The 24,827-nt window shown below is 32.7% G+C and overlaps 1 long non-coding RNA gene across 1 annotated transcript; it reads right to left on the reverse strand.

Moving 5' to 3' along the window:
- Positions 1-3,693: 3,693 nt before the first annotated feature.
- Positions 3,694-24,129, reverse strand: LOC109146749. The gene is made up of 3 exons (XR_002048499.1): positions 24,120-24,129; positions 20,709-20,716; positions 3,694-3,790 (listed from the first exon to the last, which is right to left on the reverse strand). It is a non-coding gene; the product is annotated as an uncharacterized LOC109146749 (long non-coding RNA).
- Positions 24,130-24,827: the final 698 nt, after the last annotated feature.

Below are 24,827 nucleotides of genomic sequence, written 5' to 3' on the forward strand. Positions count from 1 at the left end.
TTTTTTTTTTTTTTTTTTTTTTTGCATTTGCATTTGACGGTAATTTCCTTATGTTTCATCCAAGTACACAAATTTTGCAGAAAATGTGCCATAGATATGACATACTTTAATTATGTCTTATATATAGGAATAAGGGTCAAATAGGCCATCAAACTGTATATGATAATACAATTAGGCCACTGAACCTAAAAAACCAACAATTGAGTCCCTAAACTTATCAATTCCTAACAATTCTTCCAATTTGAAGGTTTCCAACAAGTCAACAGGTTATCCTCCAAATTAATTATTTTTTTAAAAATAAAATTTAAAAATTAATTATTAAATTTTTTTTTTAAAAAAAAAAAAACAGATCGGCTGAATTCTGTTTTTTTTTTAATTATTTAAATAATTAATTTTTAAATTTTATTTTTTTAAAAATAATTAATTTGGGAGGATGACCTGTTAACTTGTTGGAAACCTATAAATTGGAAGAATTGTTTGAAATTGGTTAGTTTAGGGACCTAATTGTTGGGTTTTTAGGTTCAGTGACCTAATTGCATTATCGTGTGCAGTTCGATGACCTATTTGACCCTTATTCCGTCTTATATATGTCAGAATTGATGTGCGTCTCCCGTGCTTGCATCATTTCAATCAAAGCTTCCCTGAATTATAACATATAATTTGTGAAGAATTTTGATTTGATGAAAATTAACAAAATTTTTTTAAAAAATTACGAAGAATAACATTATTGGCCCCTTAATTGTTTAACTTTTTGAAATTTAGTCCTTCTAACTTAAGTTAAACAAATTTAACACCTAAATTGTTTATTTATTAATGTATTATTAGGTTTCATTTTACTGTCACAAAAAAAAAAATTAATATAAAGATGCCATTTTGAGTTCTTTATAATATACCAATTACTTAATAATTAATTTTAATAAAACACTTCTAATTCATGCATCTATTAGACATAGTTCAAAAAAACTAATGGATAAAACCTAGTCGGACAAAAGAGATGGGTGTTGACGAGAGCAGTGTAGAATCCTTTACCCGATTAGACATGACGTACATTAGTTTAGTTAATGCCGACATGTGTTATGATGTATGAAACGATCAAAATTAAAAAAAAAAAAATTTATACAAATTAACATTTTTTTAATATAAAAATTAACAAAATTTATTATACAAATTGACAAAATTAATTATAAAAATGAAAGAAATTAACATTTTGCCCCCTTAATTTTTAACTTTTAGAAATTTAGTCCTTGTTACTTAATTTAAATAAATTTAGCCCATTAATTTTTGATAAATCATAATGCTGTACTTTTAGTCGCTATTATTATACACTTGTCAAATTCTATTAATATATGAGTTCAATCAAAAGTTGTCATGCCTTATAATGTTGGAGCAATTTCATTTGATGAAAATTAACACAATTTTCTTTTATAAATATTAGGGAGAATAACATTTTTGACCCCTAAATTGTTAACTTTTATAAATATAGTCATTTTAACTTAATTTAAAAAATTTAGCCGCTTAATTATTCATAAATCATAATAGTGCAATTTTAGTCTATAGTATTATACATATGTCAAACCCCATTAACATAAGACGGCAATTTTCTTACGTTTCTTGCTAAACACCTTGAATTTTACATAAAATATGCTATACATATGTCATACTTTATTGTAGTATACGTGTCAGAATTGATACTTGCATCAATTCAGACAAAGCTTACATGCGTTATAATGTGTGGAGCGTTTACATTTGATGAAAATTAACAAAATTTTTTATAAAAATTAAGGAGAATATCATTTCGCCCCCTTAATTGTTTTACATTTAGAAATTTAGTCCTTTTAACTTAATTTAAACAAATCTAACCCTTAATTGTTAATAAATATAATGTAACACTTTTAGTCCAGAGTATTAATTATACACATGTCAATCTTCGTTAACATATGAATATATTTTATCATTTAGAATCAATTTTTTCTATTAAAATGACGTTATTTTTGTCAACAATTTAAATTTTGGATTTAAAAATACAAAATATTAATTATATTATCTTTTTTTTTTTTTTTTTTTTTTTGTTTCATATGACGGTAATTTCCTTATGTTTCATGCCAAGCACACAAATTTTGCAGAAAATTTGCCATAGATATAACATACTTTAATTATGTCTTATATATTTCAGAATTGATGTGCGTCTCCCGTGCTTGCATCATTTCAGTCAAAGCTTCCACGAATTATAACATATAATGTGGGAAGCATTTTGATTTGATGAAAATTAACACAAATTTTTATAAAAATTATGGAGAATAACATTCTTGGCCCCTTAATTGTTTAAAATTTTGAAATTTAGTCATATTAACTTAATTTAAAAAAATTTAACACCTTAATTGTACATTTACTAATTAATTAAACCGTTTTACTGTCAAAAAATAAAATAATTATTATAAGACGTCATTTTGTGTTCTTTATTATATACCAATTACTTAATAATACCCAGTTTGACATAACTTACATCAAAATAGTCAATGCTAACTGCCATACGTTATGATGTATGTAGGAATTTCGGCGAAAATAAACAAAATTTGAATACAAGTTGATAATATTTAATATAAAAATTAAAGAAAATAACATTTTTCCCCCTTAATTTTTTACTTTTATATATTTAGTCCTTGTAACTTAATTTAAATAAATTTAACCCTTTAATGGTTCATAAATAATAAGGTTGTACTTTTAATCCCTATTATTATACACTTGTCAAATTCCATTAACATATGATTTTATTTTATCATTTCAAATCAATTTTTTATGTTAGAATGACGTTATTTTGTCAACAATTTGAATTTTGAATATAAAAATATAAAACATCAATTATATTATCGTTTTTTATTTTATTTTTTATTTTTTATTATTTTATTTTTTTTGCGGATGAAGGTAGTTTCCTTATTTTTCATGACAAGCACACAAATTTTGCAGAAAATTTGCCATATATATAACATACTTTAATTATGTCTTATATATGTCAGAATTGATGTGCGTCTTCCGTGCTTGCATCATTTCAGTCAAAGCTTCCATGAATTATAACATATTATGTGGGAAGCCTTTTGATTTGATGAAAATTTACACGATTTTTTATAAAAATTAAGGAGAATAACATTCTTGGCCTCTTAATTCTATAAATTTTTGAAATTTAGTCATTTTAACTTAATTTGAACGAGCTCAATGATGGGGGCGAAGGGAATGTGGTTATGACAGAAATCCAAAAAAACTTGTCTGTGGCGGGTACTGGTTCCCAGACCCGCCCGTCATTATGAGTACCATCATCTGGAACTGTCGTGGCTTAGGCAATCCACGAACAGTCGAGAGTTCACGGACCTTGCGTCCCAGAAGAAGCCTGACTTTATTTTTCTTATGGAAACCATGGTGAAACGAATACATGCTGAAAGAATTCGTGTCACTCTTGGTTTTGATGGTCTTTTTTATGTTGATCCGACACCGCAGGGTGGTGGTGGTTTAGCACTGCTGTGGTGGAAGAATAATACGGCAAGTCTATTGAGCTACTCCAAAAACCATATTGATATTGAGGTAAATATGTCCAGTTTTCCAAAGTGGAGAATGACGTGTTATTATGGCTACTCTCAGCGCCATAGGAGGGCAGAAGCATGGGAATTGATAAAATCCTTTGCGCCTCGGTCCACCTTACCATGGGTTATGATTGGAGATTTTAACGATCGCCTGTTTCAGCATGAGAAGAGAGGGGGTAATCCTCATCCTAATAATCTCCTACGCGGCTTTGGGGAGACTATTGATCAATGAAGTTTGACTCAGTTGCCTATGGAGGGTTACCGTTTTACTTGGGAGAAGGGAAAGGGTACGCCAGCTTGCATTGAAGAAAGATTGGATAAAGTATTATCTTCTAATGATTGGCGCGAGATTGTTCCTGGGGCCAGAGTTATTAATAATCGGATGAGGAAATCTGATCATTCTGCGCTGTTTTTGAGTGTCCATGGAACGTTCCAAAACGGAGGAGGTGGAAGGAGAGGGTTCCGGTTCGAAATGGCCTGGATATATGATGATGGATGCAGGAATGTGGTGGAAAAGTCATGGGAGGAAGGGATGAGTGAAGGAATCGAAGACTGTATAGCACACTGTGGGAATAGGTTATCCAGATGGGGCGGTGACCGGTATCATAAATTCGGTGAAAAGATCAGGCTCCTACGGAAACAACAATTACATCTTAGGGGTCGCACTGATCTAGCATCCTTAGCTGAATTCCAACGACTGGAAGGAATTCTGAGCAGTATGGAGATCCAGGAGGATGCTTACTGGAGGCAAAGAGCCAAGCAACACTGGCTTAAGAATGCAGATGCTAATACAAAATTCTACCACAGGTACGTCTCTCATCGTAAGAAGAAAAATACTATTTATAAACTTATGAATGATAATGGGGATTGGGTGGAAGGGGATGCTATGAGTACGATTATCTTGGATTATTTTAGCCATATATTTTCCTCTTGTGATCCTGTGGATGGTGACAATTTATTTTCTGGAGTATCCCCGTGTAACCCAGATTCAGAATGATTCATTGTTACGTTCTTTTGAGGTATTTGAGGTTAAGGATGCCGTGTTTGCGATTGCCCCTGACAAAGCTCCTGGACCGGATGGTATGAACCCAGGTTTCTACCAACATTTCTAGGATGTAGTTGGTAGCGATATTTCGACATTTATACTGGATTGTCTTAATAATCGGGTCTTCCCCTCTGATCTGAATAATACGGATGTGGTGCTCATCCCAAAAAAGAAAACCCTTGAAGTGGTAGCAGATTTTCGCCCGATAGCATTGAGCAATGTGATCTACAGGATAATGGCAAAGATGATTACACAGAGAATGAAGCCCTTAATGGAAAGTATAATATCTGGCTCACAGAGTGCATTTATTCCTGACAGGCTGATTACTGATAATATTCTTGTAGCTGCAGAAGTGGGGCATTATTTGAATAGGAAACAGTGTCGGGCTGTAGGTTGGAGTGCACTCAAACTTGATATGGCCAAAGCTTATGACCGTATGGAATGGCCCTTCCTCCGTGGAATGTTATTAGCCTTGGGCTTCGATAATAGATGGATTGAGTTGCTTATGTTGTGTGTGACCACTGTGTCGTATACCTTTATGATAAATGGCTCCCGTAGTTCATCCATTACACCCACGCGTGGCCTCCGCCAGGGGGACCCATTATCTCCTTATTTGTTTATTATCTGTGCGGAGGGACTTTCAGTGCTATTGCAACAGGCGCAAGATAGAGGTTTAATACATGGCTGCAGGGTTGCTAGGGGAGCACCTCCGATCTCTCATTTATTTTTTGCAGATGATAGCCTATTGTTTTTCAGAGCGAATGAGCAGGAAGCATCTGAGATAAAAAATTGTTTACAGTTATATGAGAGTTTATCTGGTCAGAAGGTAAATTATCATAAGTCCAGTATATGTTACAGCAGGAATACATGACAGAATTATAAGGATATGGTGGCACAAATACTAGGTGTTGCTCAAGCCCCCAACTTTGGGAAATACCTAGGGTTACCCTCATTTGTGGGTAGGAACAAGAAGGCTGCATTTGCATACATAGAAGCTAAAATCAAACAGAGGATTGGTTCTTGGAACAAGAGATTGTTATCACAGGCCGGTAAGGAAGTTTTGTTGAAAAGTGTGGCTCAGGCAATGCCAACATTTTCAATGAGTGTTTTTCTTTTACCCATATCTGTTTGTACAGCTATTGAACGTGTTATGAACCGGTACTGGTGGGGTCTGGTACGAATCGTGGCATTCACGGGAAAGCCTGGGATAAATTGTGTGTCCCAAAGAAATATGGTGGACTGGGATTTAAAGATTTAAGGGCATTTAATTTGGCAATGTTAGGAAAACAGGCATGGAGGCTGCTCACCAACACTGACTCATTGGTAGCCAAGATTTATAAAGCTAGATATTATCCAAAGGATACTTTCCTGGAGGCGACTATAGGAAATAATCCAAGCTTTTGTTGGCGCAGTATTATGGCGGCTAAGGGCCTAATATGTGGCGGTATAAGAAGGCGAATTGGGAATGGGAATTCTACCTTAATATGGGAGCATCCCTGGCTGCAGGATGAACTGGATCCTATGATTCACACAGAAATGCCACAGCACCTGTCTGGGGCCAGAGTGGTAGGATTAATTGATCAGGATACGGGCACCTGGGATCCGCATATACTAGCTGATATTTTCCAACCAAGTGATATACCCAGAATCCAAAATATACCAGTTGCCCCTGAGTATGATGATATATGGTATTGGTATGGTGATCCTAATGGATGTTATTCAGTCAAGAGTGGTTACAGGCATATAGTTGGTAATTACGAGAGTAATTCCAATGGAATTTTTAATGAATGGCTAGACCTATGGAAATTAAAAATTCCACCAAAATGGAAGACATTCCTATGGAGAGCTATTTGTGATATCCTTCCTACTACCAGTAACTTACTTATAAAGAGAGTGGATGTTAACCCAATGTGTGCCATGTGTGGGAGAGTGAATGAAGATACCATGCATGCATTAGTTTTGTGTGACTATGCACACTCCATTTGGGCTAAATCCAACCTTCCATTCCCCAATATTGTCACAAATATTTTCCATGAATGGTTTAGTGCAATCTTGAATGTTCTAGACTTTGATGGAATTGTTTATGTAGCTGCAATTTTATACCACCTATGGAGGGCCCGAAACGGAGCAGTATGGGATGCCTGTCTACCAAGGCCAACGAAATTGTTAACAATTGCAACAGCTACAATGAAAGCATGGAAGGACCTCCACTATTCTACCTCATCACAGCCCCGAACTGCTGCCCACCATCCTACTGCCGGACAGCCTGCACCGGTCGACGAACCTGCTGGAACCGCACTGTCTCCGCCGCACGCCAACTTGCCGGAATTCATGCATGGCGAAATAACGACACCCGTGAAGTGCTATATGGACGCAAGCTACCACCGTGGAACGAATGCAACAGCTGTTGGTGCGGTACTCCTCGACGCCAATGACCGCTATATATCGGCTTTCAGCGCCCCATTAATAGGTTGCCACTCCCCGCTCATGGCCGAGGCTTTTGCATGCAAGGAAGTACTATCATGGCTTAAAAGGAGGAATGAGCTATCTATACAAATTCATACGGATTGTCAACTACTACAGTGCTATTTATCTGGATCACCAACCACATCACGTTCGTATCTAGGTTATGCTATCGATAGTTGCAGAACCTATATTTCTACGTTTTCTTACTGCTCAGTTATTTACATTTCTAGATTACATAATTTATTAGCTCATACTTTAGCTACTACAGCATTTAATTTCGCTACTGCTATGTACTGGGACAATGTCCAACCAGACTCTATTTTAACTCTTCTATAAATACAACCGCCAGGTTGACTTTCAAAAAAAAAAAAAACTTTATTTGAATGAATTAAACACCTTAATTGTCCATTTATTAATTAATTAGTCTGTTTTTCTGTCTTAAAATAAAATAATTATTATAAAGATGTTATTTTGTGTTTTTTTATTATATACCAATTATTTAATAATACCCAGTCAGGGATAACTTACATCAAAATAGTCAATGCTAGCTGCCATACGTTATCATGTATGGAGCAATTTCGACGAAAATTAACAAAATTTGAATACAAATTGACAAAATTTAATATAAAATTTTAAGAAAATAACATTTTCCTCCTTAATTTTTTACTTTTATATATTTAGTCCTTGTAACTTAAATTAAAATAAATTCAGCCCTTTAATGGTTCATAAATCATAAGGTTGTACTTTTAATCCCTATTATTATACACTTGTCAAATTTCATTAACATATGATTTTATTTTGTCATTTAGAATCAATTTTTTTTTATGTAGAAGGACGTAATTTTGTCAACAATTTGAATTTTGGATTTAAAAACATAAAACATCCAAAAAATTATCTTTTTTTTTTTTTTTTTTTTTTTTTTTTTTTTTTTTTTTTGCATATGATGGTAATTTCCTTATGTTTCATGCCAAGTACACAAATTTTGCAAAAAATGTGCCATAGATATGACATACTTTAATTATGTCTTATATACGTCAGAATTGATGTGCGTCTCCCGTGCTTGCATCATTTCAATCAAAGCTTCCATGAATTATAACATATAATTTGTGAAGAATTTTGATTTGATGAAGATAACAAAATTTTTATAAAAAATTAAGAAGAATAACATTATTGGCTCCTTAATTGTTTAACTTTTGAAATTTAGTCCTTTTAAATTAAGTTAAACAAATTTAACACCTTAATTGTTTATTTATTAATTTATTATTAGGTTTCATTTTACTGTCACAAAAAAAAATAATTATTATAAAGATGCCATTTTGAGTTCTTTATAATATACCAATTACTTAATAATAAATTTTATCAAACACTTCAAATTCATGTATGCATCTATTAGACATAGTTCAAAAAAGCTAATGGATAAAACCTTGTCGGACAAAAGATATGGGCGTTGACGAGAGCACTGTAGAATCCTTTACCCGATTGGGCATGACGTACATCAGTTTAGTCAATGCCGACATGTGTTATGATGTATGAAACAATTTCATTCGATCAAAATTAACAAATTTTTCTTTTTACAAATTAAAATTTTTTTAATAAAAAAATTAACAAAATTTATATACAAATTGAAAAAATTATTTATAAAATGAAAGAAATTTATATTTTGCCCCCTTTATTTTTCACTTTTAGAAATTTAGTCATTGTTACTTAATATAAATAAATTTAGCCCCTTAATTTTTGATAAATCATAATGTTGTACTTTTAGTCGCTATTATTATACACTTGTCAAATTCTATTAATATATGAGTTCAATCAAAAGTTGTCATGCGTTATAATGTTGGAGCAATTTCATTTGATGAAAATTAACACAATTTTCTTTTACAAATATTAAGGAGAATAACATTTTTGACCCCTAAATTGTTAACTTTTAGAAATATAGTCATTTTAACTTAATTTAAAAAATTTAGCCGCTTAATTATTCATAAATCATAATAATGCAATTTTAGTTTATAGTATTATACATATGTCAAACCCCATTAACATAAGACGGTAATTTTCTTACGTTTCTTGCTAAACACCTTGAATTTTACATAAAATATGCCATACATATGGCATACTTTATTATAGTATACGTGTCAGAATTGATACTTGCATCAATTCAGACAAAGCTTACATGCGTTATAATGTGTGGAGCGTTTACATTTGATGAAAATTAACAAAATTTTTTATAAAAATTAAGGAGAATATCATTTTCGCCCCCTTAATTGGTTTACATTTAGAAATTTAGTCCTTCTAACTTAATTTAAACAAATCTAACCCTTAATTGTTAACAAATATAATGTAACACTTTTAGTCCGTAGTATTAATTATACACATGACAATCTTCATTAACATATGAATTTATTTTATCATTTCGAATCAATTTTTTTTTATGTTAGAACGACGTTACTTTGTAAACAATTTGAATTTTTAATATAAAAATATAAAACATCAAGTGTATTATTGCAGAAAATTTGACATAGATATAACATACTTTAATTATGTCTTATATATGTCAGAATTGATGTGCGTCTTCCGTGCTTGCATCATTTCAGTTAAAGCTTTCATGAATTATAACATATAATGTGGGAAGCATTTTGATTTGATGAAAATTAACACAATTTTTTATAAAAATAAAGGAGGACAACATTCTTGGCCCCTTAATTGTTTAAAATTTTGAAATATAGTCATTTTAACTTAATTTAAACAAATTTGACACCTTAAATGTTCATTTATTAATTAATCATTCCGTTTTATTGTCAAAAAATAGATTAATTATTATACAGATGTCATTTTGTGTTCTTTATTATATACCAATTACTTAATAATACCCAGTTAGGCATAACTTACATCAAAATAGTCAATGCTAACTGCCATATGTTATGATGTATGTAGCAATTTCGGCGAAAATAAATAAAATTTGAATACAAATTGACAAAATTTAATATTAAAATTTAAGAAAATAACATTTTTCCCCCTTAATTTTTTACTTTTATATATTTAGTCCTTGTAACTTAATTTAAATAAATTTAGCCCTTTAATGGTTCATAAACAATAAGGTTGTACTTTTAATCCCTATTATTATACACTTGTCAAATTCCATTAACATATGATTTCATTTTATCATTTCAAATCAATTTTTTATGTTAGAATGACGTTATTTTGTCAACAATTTGAATTTTGAATATAAAAATATAAAACATCAATTATATTATCCATTTTTTTTTTCTTTTTTTTTTTTGCGGATGAAGGTAATTTTTTCATGCAAAGCACACAAATTTTGCAGAAAATTTGCCATATATATAACATACTTTAATTATGTCTTATATATGTCTGAATTGATGTGCGTCTTCCGTGCTTGCATCATTTCAGTCAAAGCTTCCACGAATTATAACATATAATGTGGGATGCCTTTTGATTTGATGAAAATTTACACAATTTTTTATAAAAATTAAGGAGAATAACATTCTTAGCCTCTTAATTCTATAAATTTTTGGAATTTAGTCATTTTAACTTAATTTGAACGAATTGAACACCTTAATTGTTCATTTATTAATTATTTAGTCCGTTTTTCTGTCTTAAAATAAAATAATTATTATAAAGATTTTATTTTGTGTTCTTTATTATATACCAATTATTTAATAATACCCAGTCAGGCATAACTTACATCAAAATAGTCAATGCTAGCTGCCATACGTTATCATGTATGGAGCAATTTTGGCGAAAATAAACAAAATTTGAATACAAGTTGACAAAATTTAATATAAAAATTAAAGAAAATAACATTTTCCCCCTTAATTTTTTACTTTTATATGTTTAGTCCTTGTAACTTAATTAAAATAAATTTAGCCCTTTAATGGTTCATAAATAATAAGGTTGTACTTTTAATCCCTATTATTATACACTTGTCAAATTTCATTAACATATGATGTTATTTTATCATTTAGAATCAATTTTTTTATGTTAGAATGACGTAAGTTTGTCAACAATTTGAATTTTAGATATAAAAATATAAAACATCAAAAAAATTACCTTTTTTTTTCCCCCATATGACGGTAATTTCCTTATGTTCCATGCCAAGTACACAAATTTTGCAGAAAATGTGCCATAGATATGACATACTTTAATTATGTCAGAGTTGATGTGCGTCTGCCGTGCAAGCATCATTTCAATAAAAGCTTCCATGAATTATAACATATAATCGGTGAAGAATTTTGATTTGATGAAAATTAACACAATTTTTATAAAAAATTAAGAATAATAACATTATTGCCCCTTAATTGTTTAACTTTTTGAAATTTAGTCCTTTTAACTTAATTTAAACAAATTTAACACCTTAATTGTTTATTTATTAATTTATTATTAGATTTCATTTTACTGTCAAAAAAATAATTAATATAAAGATGCCATTTTGAGTTCTTTATAATATACCAATTACTTAATAATTAATTTTATCAAACACTTCTAATTCATGCATCTATTAGACATAGTTCAAAATAGCTAATGGACAAAACCTAGTCGGACAAAAGAGATGGGTGTTGACGAGGGCAGTGTAGAATCCTTTACCCAATTGGGCATGACGTACATCAGTTTAGTCAATGCCGACATGTGTTATGATGTATGAAACAATTTCATTCGATCAAAATTAACAAATTTTTTTTATAAAAATTAACATTTTTTTAATAAAAAAATTAACAAAATTTATTATACAAATTGACAAAATTATTTATAAAAATGAAAGAAATTAACATTTTGCCCCCTTAATTTTTCACTTTTAGAAATTTAGTCCTTGCTACTTAATTTAAATAAATTTAACCCCTTAATTTTAGATAAATCATAATGTTGTACTTTTAGTCGCTATTATTATACACTTGTCAAATTCTATTAATATATGGGTTCAATCAAAAGTTGTCATGCGTTATAATGTTGGAGCAATTTCATTTGATGAAAATTAACAAAATTTTCTTTAATAAATATTAAGGAGAATAACATTTTTGACCCCTAAATTGTTAGCTTTTAGAAATATAGTCATTTTAACTTAATTTATAAAATTTAGCCGCTTAATTATTCATAATTCATAATAGTGCAATTTTAGTCTATAGTATTATACATATGTCAAACCCCATTAACATAAGACGGTAATTTTCTTACGTTCCTTGCTAAACACCTTGAATTTTGCATAAAATATGTCATACATATGGCATACTTTATTGTAGTATACGTGTCAGAATTGATGTGCTTCAACTATGACTTGCATCAATTTAGACAAAGCTTACCTTCGTTACAATGTTTGGAGAGTTTACATTTGATGAAAATAAACAAATTTTTTTATAAAAATAAAGGAGAATATCATTTTCGCCCCCTAATTGTTTTACATTTAGAAATTTAGTCCTTCTAACTTAATTTAAACAAATCTAACCCTTAATTGTTAATAAATATAATGTAACACTTTTAGTCCATAATATTAATTATACACATGCCAATCTTCATTAACATATGAATTTATTTTAACATTTCGAATCAATTTTTTTATGTTATAACGACGTTACTTTGTAAACAATTTGAATTTTGAATATAAAAATATAAAACATCAAGTGTATTATCTTTGTTTTTGTTTTTTTTTTTTTTTTTTTTTTTTTTTTTTTTTTTTTTGCCTATGACGGTAATTTCCTTATGTTTCATGCCAAGCACACAAATTTTGCAGAAAATTTGACATAAATATAACATACTTTAATTATGTCTTATATATGTCGGAATTGATGTGCGTCTTCCGTGCTTGCATCATTTCAGTCAAAGCTTTCATGAATTATAATATATAATGTGAGAAGCATTTTGATTTGATGAAAATTAACACAATTTTTTATAAAAATAAAGGAGGATAACATTATTGGCCCCTTAATTGTTTAAAATTTTGAAATATAGTCATTTTAACTTAATTTAAACAAATTTAACACCTTAAATGTTCATTTATTAATTAATTAGTCCGTTTTATTGTCAAAAAATAGAATAATTATTATACAGATGTCATTTTGTGTTCTTTATTATTATATACCAATTACCTAATAATACCCAGTCAGGCATAACTTACATCAAAATAGTCAATACTAACTGCCATACGTTATGATGTATGTAGCAATTTCGGCGAAAATAAACAAAATTTGAATACAAATTGACAAAATTTAATATTAAAATTTAAGAAAATAACATTTTTCCCCCTTAATTTTTTACTTTTATATATTTAGTCCTTGTAACTTAATTTAAGTAAATTTAGCCCTTTAATGGTTCATAAACAATAAGGTTGTACTTTTAATCCCTATTATTATACACTTGTCAAATTCCATTAACATATGATTTTATTTTATCATTTCAAATCAATTTTTTATGTTAGAATGACGTTATTTTGTCAACAATTTGAATTTTTAATATAAAAATATAAAACATCAATTATATTATAACTTCTTTTCTTTTTTTTTTTTTTTTTTTTTTTTTTTTTTTTTTTTTGCGGATGAAGGTAATTTTTTCATGCAAAGCACACAAATTTTGGAGAAATTTGCCATATATATAACATACTTTAATTATGTCTTATATATGTCTGAATTGATGTGCGTCTTCCGTGCTTGCATCATTTCAGTCAAAGCTTCCACGAATTATAACATATAATGTGGGATGCCTTTTGATTTGATGAAAATTAACACAATTTTTTATAAAAATAAAGGAGGATTACATTCTTGGCCCCTTAATTGTTTAAAATTTTGAAATATAGTCATTTTAACTTAATTTAAACAAATTTAACACCTTAAATGTTCATTTATTAATTAATTAGTCCATTTTATTGTCAAAAAATAGAATAATTATTATACAGATGTCATTTTGTGTTCTTTATTATATACCAATTACCTAATAATACCCAGTCAGGCATAACTTACATCAAAATAGTCAATGCTAACTGCCATACGTTATGATGTATGTAGCAATTTCTGCGAAAATAAACAAAATTTGAATACAAATTGACAAAATTTAATATTAAAATTTAAGAAAATAACATTTTCCTCCTTTATTTTTTACTTTTATATATTTAGTCCATGTAACTTAATTTAAATAAATTTAGCCCTTTAATGGTTCATAAACAATAAGGTTGTACTTTTAATCCCTATTATTATACACTTGTCAAATTCCATATTTTATTTTATCATTTCGAATCAATTTTTTTATGTTAGAACGACATTACTTTGTCAACAATTTGAATTTTAGATACAAAAATATAAAACATCAAGTATATTATGTTTTTTTTTTTTTTTTTTTTTTGCCTAAGACGGTAATTTCCTTATGTTTCATGCCAAGCACACAAATTTTGCAGAAAATTTGACATAGATATAACATACTTTAATTATGTCTTATATATGTCAGAATTGATGTGCGTCTTCCGTGCTTGCATCATTTCAGTCAAAGCTTCCATGAATTATAACATATAATTTGGGAAGCATTTTGATTTGATGAAAATTTACACGGTTTCTTATAAAAATTAAGGAGAATAACATTCATGGCCTCTTAATTGTTTATATTTTTGAAATTTAGTCATTTTAACTTAATTTAAACGAATTTAACACGTTAATTGTTCATTTATTAATTAATTAGTCCGTTTTACTGTCTTAAAATAAAATAATTATTATAAAGATGTCATTTTGTGTTCTTCATTATATACCAATTACTTAATAATTAATACCCAGTCAGACATAACTTACATCAAAATAGTCAATGCTAGCTGCCATACGTTATGATGTATTGAGCAATTTTGGCGAAAATTAAAAAAAAAAAAATTGAATACAAATTGACAAAATTTAATATAAAAACTACAGAAAATAACATTTTTCCACCTAAATTTTTTTTTATTTTATATATTTAGTCCTTGTAACTTAATTAAAATAAATTTAGCCCTTTAATAGTTCATAATTGTCAATAATTTGAATTTTGGATATAAAAATATAAAACATCAAGAAAGTTATATTCTTTTTCTTTTTCTGCATACGACGGTAATTTCCTTATGTTTCATGCCAAGTTCACAAATTTTGCAGAAAATTTGCCATTGATATAACATACTTTAATTATATCATATGAATTATATGTGTCAGAATTGATGTGCGTCTCCCGTGTTTGTATCATTTCAGTCAAAGCTTCTATGAATTATAACATATAATGTGTGAAGCATTTTCATTTCATGAAAATTAAAACAATTTTTTTATAAAATTTTAGGAAAATAACATTCTTGGCCCCTATTTTTTTAAAGTTTTAAAATTAAGTCCTTTTAATTTAATTTAAACAAATTTAACAATTGCCTTCAAATTGCTCATATTATATGACAATCTGGATCCAGAACTAGGTGCCAGAAGTGCCTAGGTTGATTAACGTATAAAGAGAGCAATTAAAGGCATAAATAGCTCAACTCGCTAATATGTTTTTTTTGTACACCATTGAAGTATTAAGCATGCAGGTTACAAATGGTGTTTGTATAAAGGAAAAGCAAAAATGATAAGGTGGTGAGATATAAAGCGAGTCTGTGGCCTAAGGGTTCACGTAGAAACCCAGAATCAAGTATACTCTCCCATAATGAATATCATTAAAAGTTCCGCTACATAATTGGCAAAATAATAAATTTAGATATGCAGCTTATTAAAGTCATGACCTAGAAATTTTGGGTCATTAGACACTAATGTTTATATGAAAATCTTTGACGGATTTATACTTCTCAAAAATGAAAGAGAGTAAATATCACAACACGTTTGTTGTTGAAGTACAATTGCTTTTCAAAAATTAAAGAGAGTAAACATCACAACACGTTTGTTGTTGAAGTACAATTGCTTTTCAAAAATGAAAGAGAGTAAATATCACAACACGTTTGTTGAAGTATAATTACTTTACTCAAACTTAAAATAGTGAAGCAATTGATTGAGTAATTTCCTCTTAAAATTGGAAATTATAGAAATAAATATGTACCATTAGGTACTTATTAATGGGCTTATTGTAAAATAAAGGAGATGGAAAATCAAGTATTACATCGACCTGTAGATCGAGCATTTCCTTGAAAGGAATTTTACATACAATTTAGTCTATGTCCAAATAATCTCCCGAAGTAGATAAATGACCATTTTAACCTAAAAGGATAATTCAGGACCAGAAGTCCGTTGCTTCAAAATATCATTTTTTGAATACCTTTTCTTTGAGACAGAAAATTTCCAAATTCACATCATATTTTTGTAATTTGTAAAGAGTGATTTGGTGATTCTCCTAGAAAGAAAAGGAAATGATGTTAAATAATATCCATTAATATCCTTAAGGTATAAAATACGTCTTTTGAGAAGTCATTTGAATATTGACATTATGTTAAATGACATGACTTGGATTTATATATTATAAATCAATTTAAGCTTTAAAGCATCTTAATGCCTAAATGATAATACTTGTTCTTATAGATGTACTTTGTACATTTTCATCTCATCATTACTCTACTATGCTCTCCCTTTGTTATAGCGACTGTTAAGTTATGAGATGAGATCAGGGATAGCAAGTCAAGGTACAAATATTCATATTAATATTTTTTGACATGAAGTCATCATACTTGGATAAATAAACGTATATAGTTTTCATGATATAAACTCCAGAGGAGTGATAAAATATTTGTCCAGAAGATTTGCTCCAGTGATAAGTTAGCAAATGTATACCTACAAAATATCCATAAGATTGATATGCGTAGGTAAAGAAAATTATTATATTTAGGGGGAGCAACAAAATATAAACTATAAATAATTTTATTAGTCCAGATGGTCATGAGAAAATATTATCAATTCTAAAAGACAATCCTAAAGATTGTACCATATCCCTTCTCCACACCCTTTTGAAACAATGATTTTACTTTAAGCAATGTAGAATTTGAAGATTGTTATCTTCAGGGGGAGACATGAAGTACATTCACTCGAGTCACTCTATTGATCAATCCTGTAGATTGGGTCTTAAAAGGACTAATAGCTGCACTTTTTGCAGCGTGTATATTCACTCGAATCAATTCTGTAGATTGGATCTTAAAAGGACTAATAATTATATTTTTTGTAGCATATACATACCATGTACTCTTTTCCTCACTAGGTTTTTCCCAATGGGTTTTTCTAGTGTGGTTTTCAACAAGGCACGAGTATAATATAGTAATGTCAATTGGGTGTTGCAAATATATAAATACTTAAATAGACGAACTCCAAAATCCTGAAGATTATGCCTTGAAGGTTTACAGTTGTACTCTTTTTCCCTTAACTAAGTTTTTCCCACAGGGTTTTCTTAAGCTAAGGTTTTTAATGAGGCAACCCATACCATATATGATTCTGGAAATATCATGTACTCTTTTCTTCAACTAGGTTTTTTCCACGTGGTTTTCATAGTGAAGTTTTTAACGAGACATGAATGTTTTTAAATATACTATTGGTATACCTTGCACTCTTTTCTTGTTTAGGTATTTCCCACAGGGTTTTCCTAGCAAGCTTTCAATGAGGCAAGATTATGACAAAATAATGTCCAATGGGGAGTGTTGTAAAATCTAATTATGGACATTATTCTAGCATTAATGATATGATTGGTAACGGCTTTATATTTATGGTATGATCTTGTAATAGCTGTTATATATATTGATGTAATGATGTACAGAGTGGAATGATGAATAAGAAATCGCTTTTCTCTGTTCTTTATCTTCTTCTTGTTCTTATTGTTCTTCGCGAGCTAAAGGCCTGCAAACAAACCTGCAATACAACAAATTTAAATAATTGTATCAATTTTAAGTTATTTCTCCCTTTGTCCTTTTACACAAATACATATGTTTTTATAGACCGTTACTCTTCCGATACAATCATTGTTGTGTGTACCATCACATAAACTGAGTGGACCATATTTTATATATTATAAAATAATATATATTTAATTCAAAAATACTGAGTGGACCATATTTTATATATTATAAAATAATATATATTTAATTCAAAAATAATGTACTTTTAGTATATTAAAAATATATTTTGTATTTAGAGAAAATATATTATTTAAATTCTAAAAATATATTATTTTATATAATGTACATTTAGTACCCAAATAATGTACTTTCTTTTGTGATCCACACAACACTATGTGGACCATGGTCCACACAATAATTTCATTAATTTGCAAATGATTGGGCTTAGAAAAGTTACGGGCTTGTTAAAATTCCGAGTCGGGTTGGTATGATAATATTGGGCTCCCATGTCATGGAGCAATTGTTATATCATGGACTAGGATTCATATTGCATTGTGAACCCTACTACAAAAATTCTATACCTTTTGTCACTACATTCTGTACTTACAGTTAACAGTTTCTATACATATAAACAAATACCTTGATAGTTGCTGACACATAATATGAAACTACATGTACAAAAACTATCAACTTAAAGTACATAATGTGTCAACTATAGATACAGAATCTGACTTGATAATTGCTGACACATAATATGATAGCTACAGATAAAGAAACTATCAACTGCAGGTACAAAATGTGTCAACTATAGATACAGAATTTAAATGTTATTTTTGAACTAAGGTTTACAATGCAAGGTAGACCTTGATCCATGGAATAATTTGCTATCATGGGGAGTGATTTTTTAAAGTTTTTTGTTTTTTGTTTTATTTTTAAATGGATTCCCGTTGTAAGGCGAGTATGTTGATTTTCATTGTAATTTAGAAAAATAAAGAATTTTTTGTTTATTTTTTTAATAACTCAGGCTTTTCAATTTCGTCGAACTATATCCTGTACGAGGTTTTAGGCAATATAATTTCAAGATTCAACACCAAATTATACATTTTAGTACACAAAAAATTTGACCCAAATCTAAACCTCAAACGTTAGTCTCTCCTATCATGCCATTGTAATAGAGTAAATACCAACCAAGGTCCCTCGAGTTTGGTGGTTTCACCACTTATAGTCCCAAACTTCCGTAATTACCATCTGTGACCCTTCGAGTTGCGAAAACTGACCTGCAACCGTCCTTCCGTTAATTCCTAGTGTCTAAACTGTCAAAAGTAGGGGTAAATATGTCATTTTCCATATAATTAACATGCATTCACAAATTAAAAAATCACAAAATACCTTCCACCGATCTTATTTTTCGTTTGACCACAGCATTCAATCGGTTTGCCGACGGCATTCGATCGGTTTGACGATGGCACATTGAATATAGTTCAGATCAGCCCATTTTTCTCGACGACAGACATGTAACTTCTCACCGTCTCTTTCGTCAGACGTTATGCCATGGAACCGTGTTCACCATTCATGGTGAACACGGTTCCAACGGTGTTAGTGCACCGTTATCTTTTTTTTTTTTTTTTTTTTTTTAATTAATTAATTACGTGACTGTCTACACATTCACTTTGGAACCATGCCTACACATTCACTTTGGAACCATGAGATTATGAATTTTCTGTTATGAGATTATGAATTTTCAGTTATGAGATTATGAATTTTCTGTTATGCGATTATGAATTTTCTGTTATGAGATTATGAATTTTCATTACATTCATAATTTCGGAGTTTCGGACATTCATAAATTATGAATTCATGCATGCACATTCACTTTGGAACCATGCCTACATATTCCCGTCCGAAATCACGGACATTCATAAATTATGAATCCATGCCTGCACATTCACTTTGGAACCATGCCTACACATTCACTTTGGAACCATGAGATTATGAATTTTCTGTTATAAGATTATGAATTTTCTGTTATGAGATTATGAATTTTCAGTTGTGAGATTATGAATTTTCAGTTATGCGATTATGAATTTTCAGTTATGCGATTATGAATTTTCAGTTATGCGATTATGAATTTTCAGTTATGCGATTATGAATTTTCTGTTATGAGATTATGAATTTTCATAAAATTCATAATCTCATAACAGAAAATTCATAATTTGATCAGTAACGCGCCGTTAACTCCACATTCGCGATTTTTTTTTTTTGCCTAAAAACGACGTCGTTTTGACTTGTGTTCACCATTCTCGGTGAACACGATTCCACGGCATAATTTGCGCTCTTTCGTAGTCATGTCCTGTAGTACGGCTGAAGAGCGGTTTCTCCGCCGTTTGAGGCGGCAGCTTGGGTAAAAACTCGAACCCCATTCCCCCCAGCCACCGCTCATATATGTCTTCATCTTACACAAAGTCCACTTAATTATTCGTATTGTTCTTCTTTCTAATTTCAAGAAATTGATTGCAAAACCTCTAAACCACCAGGGGCTTTTTCTGTGGGTTCCCTTTCTGGTGGCAAATCAATGACTTCTTCAATGCTAAGTGGAATGCGCCAACTGGGTTACATTTTCTTGGCTTAGATTTCCACCCCAACCCTTTACACACAAGGGTCTTGTGAGCTTAACCCATAGAGACGTGAGGGGGTAAAGAAGGGAGTGGCGGCGACGATGATTAACAAAAGGCAAAAATTCCGTTCAGATTGAATGTTGACTTAGATCTTTGATAGCAGCCTCGCCTGCGGCCTATTTATTGTTGCCAGTGGATGGAGACGCGACGGCGGTCGCTAAGTTGGATTCGGCAATGTCCAAAGCAGCGGGCTGCCTTTTCTCGACGGCGGGCGACGGAGGACGGATTGGCGGTGATTGACACTGTGGAAGCAGACATTGATTAAATCCTGTCTAAAGAAACTTTTTCTTGAAAAAATTTCTAAAATTTACTTTGCAATAATTATTGAGAAATCAAAAAAAAAAAACCTAAGCTATGACAAGAAGAAGAAGAAGGAGAAGGCAAAATCGAATTGGGGATGAGCGTGAGATTGTGGAGATTAAAGAAATGACAAGGACAAAAATTGTGAACCTAGTGACAAAGAAGACTGTGGACCCTCTGTTTCCGACGAGATTCCCGGCGTAGATGGGCTAGGGAGGGTGGATGTTACGTTGACTTTGCTAAATGACATTTCTACCCCTGTTTTTGACGGTTTAGACGGCAGGAACTAACGGAAGGACGGTAGCACGTTGCAACTCGAAGGACCATGGATGGTAATTACAGAAGTTAGGGACTATAAGTGGTGAAACCACCAAACTCGAGGGACCTTGGCTAGTATTTACTCCATTGTAATAAAAGAAAAATAATTCACCAAGGAAGAAAAGCATGCAACTCACCCAAGATCATAGGTATATAAGCTTGTTTTCCTTACTTGAGAAGGTCCATGTGGGACAAATGTTTTGGTGATTGTTTAAGGGCATCTTTAATGCTTTAAAAAAAAGAGGAGAATATATTTTCTGTATTTAATGAATAATGTCTGAGAGTACAGGGAGCGAATATATAGAGATGCTAGATAGAATCCTAGTCTAACACGAATAATATAGTCCTAGTCTAATATGAATAATAGAGTCCTAATACTCCTCGTCAAGAACAAGTTTGGTCAGCCAAAACATTGAGCTTGGAACGGAGTAAATTAAAACGTACAGACGAAAGAAACTTAGTAAAAATATCCGCTATCTGATCTTTGGTAGAAATAAAATTGACTTGTAATTCCTTCTTTGCTACTTTATCACGAACAAAGTGTTAGTCGATCTCAATGTGTTTGGTGCGAACATGAAACACCGGATTAGCACATAGATAAGTAGCACCCAGATTATCACACCAGAGTTTGGGCGCAGAAGATGGCGCAAACCCGAGTTCCTTCATCAGAGAGACAAGCCAAGTAACCTCTGTAGAAACATCAGCGAGTCCTTTGTATTGTGCCTCAGTTGAGGAACGAGCCACAGTACGCTGCTTTCGACAAACCCATGAGACAAGATTGGTCCCCAAAAACACAGCAAAACCACTAGTAGATTTTCGATCATCAGGATTGCCAGCCCAATCCGAATCAGAATATGCATGAATATCCAGAGAGGAAGAAGGAGTAATTTTAAGACCGAGATGTAGTGTCTCATTTACATACCGTAACACCCTCTTGAGAACCGCCCAATCCGCAGTAGAGGGAGAGTGCATGTGCTGACACAAACGATTGACTGCATAGGAGAGATCAGGACAAGTCACCTAAAGATATTGCAGAGCACCTGCAAAGCTGCGATATTGAGTGGGATCAGCATATGGCACCACGGCACCGGTCTCGGCCTTTGTAATTGAAATCGGGGTGGCCACAAGCTTGCAATCAACCATACCTGCTCGTTTGAAAATATCCTTCGTGTACCGTTGTTGAGACAGAAGCATGCCACCAGACAACGGAATAGTCTCAATACCTAGAAAAAACGAGGGCACTCCCATATCACGAACTTTAAATTCAAAAGCCAGCTTGCCAATAAGATCAGTCACAAGAGCCGAATCAGAACCCATGACTAAAATATCATCCACATAGACCAGAAAATATAGACGAGTATTGCCACGTGAATATATAAATAAAGAGACATCAGTTTTGGAAGGTGAGAAACCAACAGAAACCATAAATCATGCAAACGCGTGAACCAAGCGCGGGGAGCTTATTTAAGCCCATACAAAGAACGTTGAAGGAGACAAACGTGCCCGGGCATCGTTTTGTCTTCATAGCCAGGGGGCTGGCGCATATAAACCGTCTCAGCAAAGTTTCCATTTAGGAAAGCATTGTGAATGTCTAACTGTCGAATAGTCCATCCACGAGAAATAGCTAAGGATAAGATAAGTCGTATCGTAGTCGGTTTAACCATGGGACTAAAAGTCTCAAAGAAATCCTCACCGGCAACCTGATTGAATCCCTTAGCAACTAATCAAGCCTTGTAACGCTCAACCGAACCATCAGCTTTTCTCTTGGTTCTAAATACCCACTTGCAGCCAACCATATTCATACCTGATTTAAAAGGAACGAGCCGCCATGTATTGTTGTGCACCAATGCATTAAATTCCAAATCCATTGCATCCCGCCATTTGGGAATTTGACCGCTTGAGTAAAACATGTAGGCTCAGTAGTGACATCAGTGGATAGAGCAACATGATCATGCGGCCCCGAGCTCCGCGTATTCATCCAGTGAGACCGAACGGGTGTGGTAACGGGACAAGATCGACCACGGGGTCGACCTCTCGGCCGAGCAGGTGGCTGGTCCGTGACTGTCCGCTCGGACTCGGTCACGGACGGCTTGGCAGAGGCGGGCTGATCGCAGTGTTGGTCGGACCTGGCTACGGGCACGGCAGGTTGATCATCAAAGGCCGAGACAGTACTCGGCTTACCACGAGACACAACCGACGCAACACCCATGGCTCCGGGCGTGGTGCGGGTACCTGCGAGTCAACAGAAGCAACAAAAGGAAAGACAGTCTCATCGAATCGCACATGGCGACAGATAAAAACCTTGTTAGTATTAGTGTCTAAACAACGATAGCCACGAAAATATGGGGGATATCCTAAAAAGACACAAGGAGACGACCGAAATTGTAGTTTGTTGCGATTATAGGACGCAGGTTAGGAAAACATAAACACCCAAAAATCACGCAAGTATGAATAAGAGGGAAGAGACCGATGCAAGAGCTGAAAGAAACGCGGAAGGTGACGAAGTAAGAACTAGTAGTTTGTATAACCCACCAGAACTATTGCCCCGAAGAAGAATCTCCTTGGTGTTGATATCCTTCACAACATAAAAGGATGGGTGGAACTCAAAAAATACTTTATTATCAGTAGCAAATTTTTGAATCGATAATAAAGAGGTAGATAAAGTGGGAACATGAAGTATACTAGACAAATGAAACGACCTAGAGGGGGTATGAATGGATGCATGACCAATATGACTAATAGGCAAATCTGTACCATCACCGACACGGAGTGTGTCATTACCATTGTATTCGTCCGAGATAGAGAGTGCTGCTATATCTGGAGTTGCATGATTCGTTGCACCTTTATCTGGGAACCAAGTATGAGAGTCCGGTGACGAATCTAAAAGAGCTCCCTGATAAATTATATTGGCCTACGGATCCTGTTCATACTGTTTGTAACACATGATCGCGGTGTGCCTTAGGATCCCACAAAGCTGACACTTAGGTTGACGATTGCCGTTTCTACCTCCACGGCGACGACCACCATTGCCGCGACGGCCGCCACCACCGCCACGGGATTGCCCAAGTTGACCGCCTGACTGCCCGGAGCCACGCCCGCCGCCCCGCGACGAGCTGCCCTTACCATGATGCTGCTGCCAGATTTCTGGATGGAGAAAGCCGCCGATGATGCGTTCGGTCCCCTACCGCCGGCAACGAATTCCTCGGTGCCGAGAAGGTCCGAGAGCTCGTGTAGAGTAACCAGTGTGTCGCGGACGTTTAGAGAAGACACGAGACCTCAGAATTCGGGCTGTAACCCCCTGAAAACGTATAGATTTTGTTCTTCAAGAGAGGCATGCTGGCCAGCGAGAGTAAGATCTTCTATGAGAACCTAAGCTCGGCCAATATAATCTGCAACAGAGGCATCACCCTGCTGAAGAGTTTGAAGATGCCCGAGGAGGTTCAATGTGCGAGACCGCGATGATGAAGCCAGGGCAGAGGTAACGGCTGTCCAAACCGCATGGCTCGTGTGATGCCTGATCGCCAAGGCCATAACTTCATCAGATAAAGAGGAAATGAGCATGGAGATGAGTGTTTGATCCTGACGAACCCATGTGGAGCGGTCAGGGTTCGGCCGCGGCAACGCCCCTTCCTCGCCGGTCGAAATCGTGG

Source organism: Ipomoea nil, unplaced genomic scaffold (assembly GCF_001879475.1).
Source record: "Ipomoea nil cultivar Tokyo-kokei standard unplaced genomic scaffold, Asagao_1.1 scaffold1936, whole genome shotgun sequence".
NCBI classification, from domain to species: domain Eukaryota; kingdom Viridiplantae; phylum Streptophyta; class Magnoliopsida; order Solanales; family Convolvulaceae; genus Ipomoea; species Ipomoea nil.